We start from the raw sequence: 7,165 nt of genomic DNA on the forward strand, positions 1-7,165 counted from the left end.
GGTTTCACCATGTTGACCAGGATGGTCTCGATCTCTTGACCTCGTGATCCACCCGCCTCGGCCTCCCAAAGTGCTGGGATTACAGGCTTGAGCCACCGCGCCCGGCTTCATTTAAGTTATATTAATATATTGTTTAATTTCTAAAGTTTTGGTAGCTTCAGTTACTCCGTGTTATGCTGAACTGAATGACATTATTTCAAAAAGCTGCTTACTCATAAACAGGCCTAGTCATAAGAATCACTTAGGGTTCTTTTTAAACTCGGATATTAGTATATATGCAGATCTGCTAGAGAGCTTGTTAAAATGCAGATTCTGGGGTCCTATCCCAGAGATTCTGATCCCATAGGCCTGGAGTGGGACCCAGGAATCTTTGGCTTTAAAAAGCATTTTCATGTGATCTGAGGCAGATGATCTGAGGATCTCTACAGCCTTGCTATTTACATCTGCCAACATTGGCATCACCTTGGATATTTTATTTATTTTTGACTTATTTGTGTTTATTTATTTATTGAGACAGGGTTTCACTCTGTTGCCCAGGCTGAAGTACAGCTGTTTGATCTCAGCTGCCTCCTGGGCTCAGGTGATCCTCCTACTTCAGCCTCCCAAGTATCTGGGACAACAGACAGACACACACACCACTATGCCTGGCTTTTTGTATTTTTGTAGAGGCAGGGTTTTGCTATGTTGCCCAAGCTGATCTCGAACTCCTGGCCTCAAGCCATCTTCCTGCCTTGGCCTCCCAAAGTGCTGGGATTGGATATTTTAGAAATACAGAATCTCAGGCCCCACCCTGGATCTCCTGAATCAGAATCTGCATTTTAATAAGATTCCTGGGTAATCTGTATGCATATAAAGTGTAAGAAGCAGTGCCCTACAATACAGTGAATACCACCACACCAATCCAGAAATTGAAACCAAGTGAGAGCTCTGAATGGATAAAGTGCAGCAATGGGCACTTTCAACATGTACTTAATGGCCAGTGTGGTGGCTCACACATGTAATCCTAGCACTTTGGGAAGTCAAGACAGGAAGATTGCTTAAGGCCAGGAGTTTGAGAACAGCCTGAGTAATATAGTGAAATCCTGTCTCTACAAAAATATTAGCTGGGCATGGTGACATACACCTGTAGGCCCAGGTACTGGGGAGGATGAAGCAGGAGGATTGTTTCAGCCTAAGAGTTCGAGATTGCAGTGAGCCATGCTTGCACCACTGCACTCCAGCCTGGGAGTGGAGACAGAGAGAGACCCTGTTTCCAAAAAAAATCAAATAAAACCAAACATGTACTTAATAAATATTCATTAGGTGGATTTATTTTCACAAGAGATGGTGAGAGGGACTATAGAAGTCCCCTGGTGTAAACTAACACCGAAAAATCCTGAATAAAGCAGAAGTCCACGTAAGAGTTAAAGGAGTTAAGTAAGGCTATTTTATTTGGTGTTTGCTATGTACCTAGAACTTTGCTTCTTCCATTCTATTTGGGGGAGAGAAAGCTAATATAGAGGAAACTTTTAGAGGATAATGAAATATCCCTGTGCTATGTGGGTACTAGGTGTTTGCAATTGGAGCTTGAGTAAAGGGGTAATGAATGTCTAGAATAGTCAGAGGAACACCCATGGTGAAGGAGGAAGATGAGCTAATCAGTAAAGTGTGGGTAGAATTTATGTAGGTTGACAGGAAGCCCTCCTAAGTAGGAGAAAAAGCAAGGAGAGTAAAATTGAAAATGAGTTTCATATGTCTGGGAAACCGAGAGGTGAGTGGCCCATTGTGGCAATGGTTTAAAGTGAGAGGTGGAAAACTAGAACATTATGTAGGATGAAACTAAATTGTAGATAATTTTGAAAGTCATAAGTAGAACTTGCTCTATTGTGTGTTTTGCAGATGCTGTTATTTCACCCAATATCCATTCATTCTTTCTTCCTTATTAGAGGAGGATTTCTTTTTTTTTTTAAGTTCAGCCTATGGACAACAAAAGCATGGACTACATTTCCTAGCACCCTTTGCAGTAAGGTCTATAATCTGGCCAATGAAATATAAACAGAAGTATCAGCTGTGACTTCTCTAAGGTATCCTTAAAGGATAAAAGACACATCTTCCTTTTTCCTGTTAACTAAATAGGGATGAGGAAACTGGAGCTCAGGTAGCCATTTTGTACCTGAAGGTGGAAGCCACAAGCTAGGGAGAGCAAACAACACGTGGATCCCTGATAATTAGGTCATCCTAACCCTGGACTGCTTTCCTCTGGCCTCTTTAACAGGAGAGACCAGAGGAGAACCATGAGAGAGAGGTAAATTTGTATCTTGTTTAAGCCACTATTGTTGTGCTTTGGATTTTCTTGTCATGTACAGCCAAGCCTAATTGTAACTAATAAAACATGCAATTGAAAGACAGAAATGCAAGGGTTTGTGCATCAGGTACCATTCTGGTTGCATCTCTTACAAACTCTATGCAGTAATAGATTAGTAACCTAATCTCTCTAAGCTTTTGTCTCCTCACATGTAAAATAGGAAGAACATTCCTCAAGGGTGATTGTGAGGAGCAAATTATATTAAATATGTAAAGTATTTAGCACAGTGCTGGTGCATAGTATACTCTTAATAAGTGTACCTTTTCTAATTATATACATGAGCAGATCAGCAAACCAATACAGGACACAGTAATGTCTGTGGAAATTTACAGGATATCCACATCTAGAAGATTAGCATGACACTAGTTGGCATTATGATTTGGAAGATGAATAGATTAAAAGCAGGGAAAGGCTTCAGAGATCTCAAGTCTGGCCTGTAGTATTAGCAGTGGAACTGAAGTGGATATTTATTGAACCCCTTTTTGTATGTCCTAGGCATATTCTAGGAGTCAAATCCACAGTGGTAAAAACCATGTGTGTTTTTACACTTAAAGAGTTTACAGGCTAGTATGGGAGTCAGACATAAAACTACTAATGGATAATTATATAATGACAAACTGAGGTACGTGACCTGAGGGAAAGGAACAGAATGTTCCAATAGCTTGTATTAGAGGAACTGAATGTAGTAAAGCGCAATTAAGCTGGGATATGAAAAACGAACCTGGGTTAACTAAGAGAGGCAGAAAGTACATCCTCTGAAGGGAAATGAAGGGGAAAGGCCATGTGGTGAAAAAGGTCACAATGAGTTCTCTAAATAAAGATAAAACTAGTGCACCCACAGTGGTGAGTCCAAGGGGAGCCTAGTCTAAGATGAGCTGGACAGATAGGCAAGAGATACACCCTATGGGGTCTTGCAGACCATCATAAAGCATTTTATTACAACGATGATTGGAAAGTGCTGGCAGGTTTTGAGCAGAATCCGAGGGTGCCCAACCATCCCAATTTGCCTAGGATTGAGGGATGTGAGACTTTCAGTGCTAAAATTGGAGCAGTTGGCGGGGTGCAGTGGTTCATGCCTGTAATCTCAGCACTTTGGGAGGCCGAGGTGGGTGAATCACGAGGCCAGGAATTTGAGACCCACCTAGCCAACATGCCAAACCACCATCTCTACTAAAAATACAAAAATTAGCTAGGCATGGTAGTGGGCACCTGTAATCCCAGCTACTTGGGAGGCTGAGGCAGGAGAATCACTTGAACTCAGGAGGCGGAGGTTGCAGTGAGCCAAGATCGTGCCATTGCACTCCAGCCTGGGTGACAAGAACAAGACTACATCTCAAAAAAAAAAAAAAAAAAAGAAAAATTGGAACAGCCCCAGACAAACCAAAAGTTTGGTCACCGTCATAGTTATATGGTCTGATTTTTTCCTAAAGTTTACATTTTGGCTGTTTTATAGAAAACTAACTGTAGGAAGGAAGAAGTGCAATTGACAAGACAGTTAAGAGGTTATTGCAGTATTCAGACAAGAGAGGATGGTAGCTTGGGCTAGGGTGATGACAGTAGAGTTGAGGAAAAGAGGATGAGTGAGAGAAATTTAGGGGTAAAATTGGCAGGACATGGTGAGAGATGGAAATGCTACTTTTTTTTTTTTTTTAAAATATGGAACGCTTCACAAATTTGCATGTCATCCTGCGCAGGGGCCATGCTAATCTTCTCTGTATCATTCCAATTTTAGTATATGTGCTGCCGAAGCGAGCACGGAAATGCTACTTCTAAGACTGCATAGAGTAACTCAAGTATAAGAGTGAAATCTGGATTCAAATCCTATATAGGACTACTCTAATTATATACTCTTGAGCACTAAAACAGTAGGGTCTATACAAAAGGATTTTGCCTTATCCAAAGTACACACATACCTCTGAGATACTGCAATTTTGGTTCCAAACCACTGCAATAAAGCAAATGATAAAATTTTTTTGTTTCCAATGCATATAAATGTTATGTTTACATTATGCTACAGTCTATTGAGTGTGAAGTAGCATTATGTCTAAAAAAAAGTATAAACCTTAATTTTAAAATACTTTATTATTGAAAAATGCTAACAATTATGAGTCTTCAGCAAACTAATTTTTTGCTGGTGAAGGGTCTTGCCTCTGTGGATGGCTGCTGGTTAATCACAGTGATAGTTGCTGGAGGTTGAGGTGCTGTGGCAATTTCTTAAAATAAGACAACTATGAATTTTGCAGCATTGATTGACTCTTCCTTTCATGAAAGATTTCCCTGTAGTATGCTATGCTGTTAGATAGCATTTTATTCACAGTGGAACTTCTTTAAAACCTCTCAAACCCTGACACTGCTTTATCATGTAACATTCTAAATCCTTTGTTGTCATCTTGACAATGTTTACAGCATCTTCACCAGGAGGAGAAGATTTCATCTCAAGCAATTACTTTCTTTGCTCATCCTTAGAAGCAACTCCTCATCCATTCAAATTTCATCATGAGATTGTAGCAATTCATTCACATCTTCCGGCTCCACTTTTCATTCTAGTTCTCTTGCTACTTCTACCATATCTGCAGTGACTTCCTTCACTGAAGACTTAAATCCCTCAAAGTCATCCGTGAGGGTTGGAATCAACTTCTTCCAAAGTCCTGCTATTGTGAATATTTTGACCTCCTCCCATGAATCACATTCTTAACGGCATGTAGAATCCTTCCTAGATTTTCAATTTACTTTGCCCTAATCCATCAGAGGAATCACTATCCATGGTAAATATAGCCTTATGAAATATATTTCTCTTCAATAAGGGGATCTGAAAGTCAAAATTACTCCTTGATCCATGGGCTGCAGAATGGATACTTTGTTAGCAGGCAAGAAAACAACATTAATCTTCTTGGACCTCCCTCCATCGGAGTTCTCAGATGACAGGGTACATTGTCAATGAACAACAATATTTTGAAATTAATTTTTTTTCTGAGCAGTAAGTCTCAACAGTGGGCTTAAAATATTTAGTAAGCCATGTTATAAATAAATGCGCTGTCATCCACGCTTTGTTGTCCCATTGATAGATCACAGAAAAAGTCAATTTAGCATAATTATTAAGGGCTAGAATTTTCAGAATGGTAAATAAGCATTGGCTTCCATTCAGTCACTAACAAGAGCCTTAGCCATCCTTTGAAGCTTTAAAGTCAGGCATTCACTTCCTACTACCTATGAAAGTCCTAGATGCATCTCCTCCCAATATAAAGCTATTCTGTCTACATTGAAAATCTAGGGTGTAGGATAGCCCCTTTCATCAATCATCTTAGCTAGATCTTCTGGATAACTTGCTGCAGTTTCTACATCAGCACTTGCTGCTTCGCTTTGCACTTTATTTTTATGGAAATGGCTTCTTTCCTTAAACCTCATGAACCAACCTCTGCTAGCTTCCAACTTTTCTTTTGCAGCTTCCTCACCTGTCTCAGCCTTCATCGAATTAGAGTTAGGCCCTTGCTCTGGATAAGACTTTAGCTTAAGTAAATGTTGTGGCTGATTTGATCTGTCTAGACCACTACAACTTGCTCCCTATCTGCAGTAAGGCTGTTTTGCTTTCTTATTCATGTATTCACTACAGTAGCACTTTTAATTTCCTTCAATAATGTTTTCTTCGCAGTCACAACCTGGGTAACTAGTGCGCAAAAGACCTAGTTTTTGGCCTGTCTTGGCTTTCAAAATGCCTTCTTCATTTCTAAGCTTCATCATTTCTAGCTTTTGATTTAAAGTGAAAAATGCAACTCTTCCTTTCACTTGAACACTTAGAGGCCATTGTAGGGTTGTTAATTTGCCGAATTCCAATATTGTTGTGCCTCAGGGAATAGGGAGGTTCAAAGGGAGGGAGAAAGATGGGAATGGCCAGTTGGTGGAATAAACAGAACACACACATTTATCAATTCAGCTCACCGTCTTCTATGGGCAAGGCTCTTGGAACTCCAAAACAATTAAAGTAGTAACATCAAAGATCACTGATTACAGATTACCATTACAGATATAATAATAATAATAAAAGTTGAAAATATTGCGACACAGAGACAAGAAGTGAGAACATGCTATTGGAAAAATGGCACTGTTAGACTTGCTCAATACGGCGATGCCACAAACCTTCAATTTGTAAAAAGCACAAGATCTGCAAAGCACAATAAAGTGAAGTGCAATAAAACGAGGTATGCTCAAATAAACTATCTGGTCTGAGCCTTAGTTTCAGAAATCGAAGGCCATAAAGAAAAGTTATGGCTCTTAACTTGCTGCCTTTAGGCATTTCAACCACCTCAGATCAACATGTTCCTCAAGGAAAATGATCTTTATAGCCTAACAACCACACCTAACCCCACACAGATTGGCTATAAGTGAAGCCAAAAGAACTTACACCTGGATATGCTCTAAAATGTTTTTTCCTCCTGCTAGTAAGTGTTTCAGTCATTTCCATGAGCTACTTATCTTGGTTTTATTGGCATAAGAACTGTGCTTCTGGCCATACTTGCAAATATTAATTTGCGTCTTTCAGATTTCTAAACTCATGCACTAAACATAGTGAGGGAAATTATGGATGTCATTGTGGCTTTGTAATAACTTTAACATTCTTTGAAGATGTTTCACCTTTTTAATAGGTATAACAAACTGTGTATGAGGGGACTGCAAAAAGTTCCTAGAAAAATGGAATTAAAAGATAAAAATAAAAATTATAAACTTTAGGCCGGGCGCGGTGGCTCAAGCCTGTAATCCCAGCACTTTGGGAGGCCGAGGCGGGTGGATCACGAGGTCAAGAGATCAAGACCATCCTGGTCAACA

The 7,165-nt window shown here is 39.7% G+C and overlaps 1 protein-coding gene and 1 non-coding gene across 3 annotated transcripts in view; one reads left to right on the forward strand and one right to left on the reverse strand.

Annotated features, from left to right (window-relative positions):
* LOC119470706 overlaps nt 1-7,165 on the forward strand; it is an 83,570-nt gene that overhangs the window by 6,658 nt on the left and 69,747 nt on the right. The gene's annotated exons all lie outside the window — the stretch shown is intronic.
* Nucleotides 3,995-4,100, reverse strand: LOC119470725. Its single transcript, XR_005199691.1, has one exon. It is a non-coding gene; the product is annotated as a U6 spliceosomal RNA (small nuclear RNA).

The sequence above is a fragment of the Cebus imitator genome, unplaced genomic scaffold, assembly GCF_001604975.1.
Source record: "Cebus imitator isolate Cc_AM_T3 unplaced genomic scaffold, Cebus_imitator-1.0 Scaffold38, whole genome shotgun sequence".
In the NCBI taxonomy this organism is placed as follows: domain Eukaryota; kingdom Metazoa; phylum Chordata; class Mammalia; order Primates; family Cebidae; genus Cebus; species Cebus imitator.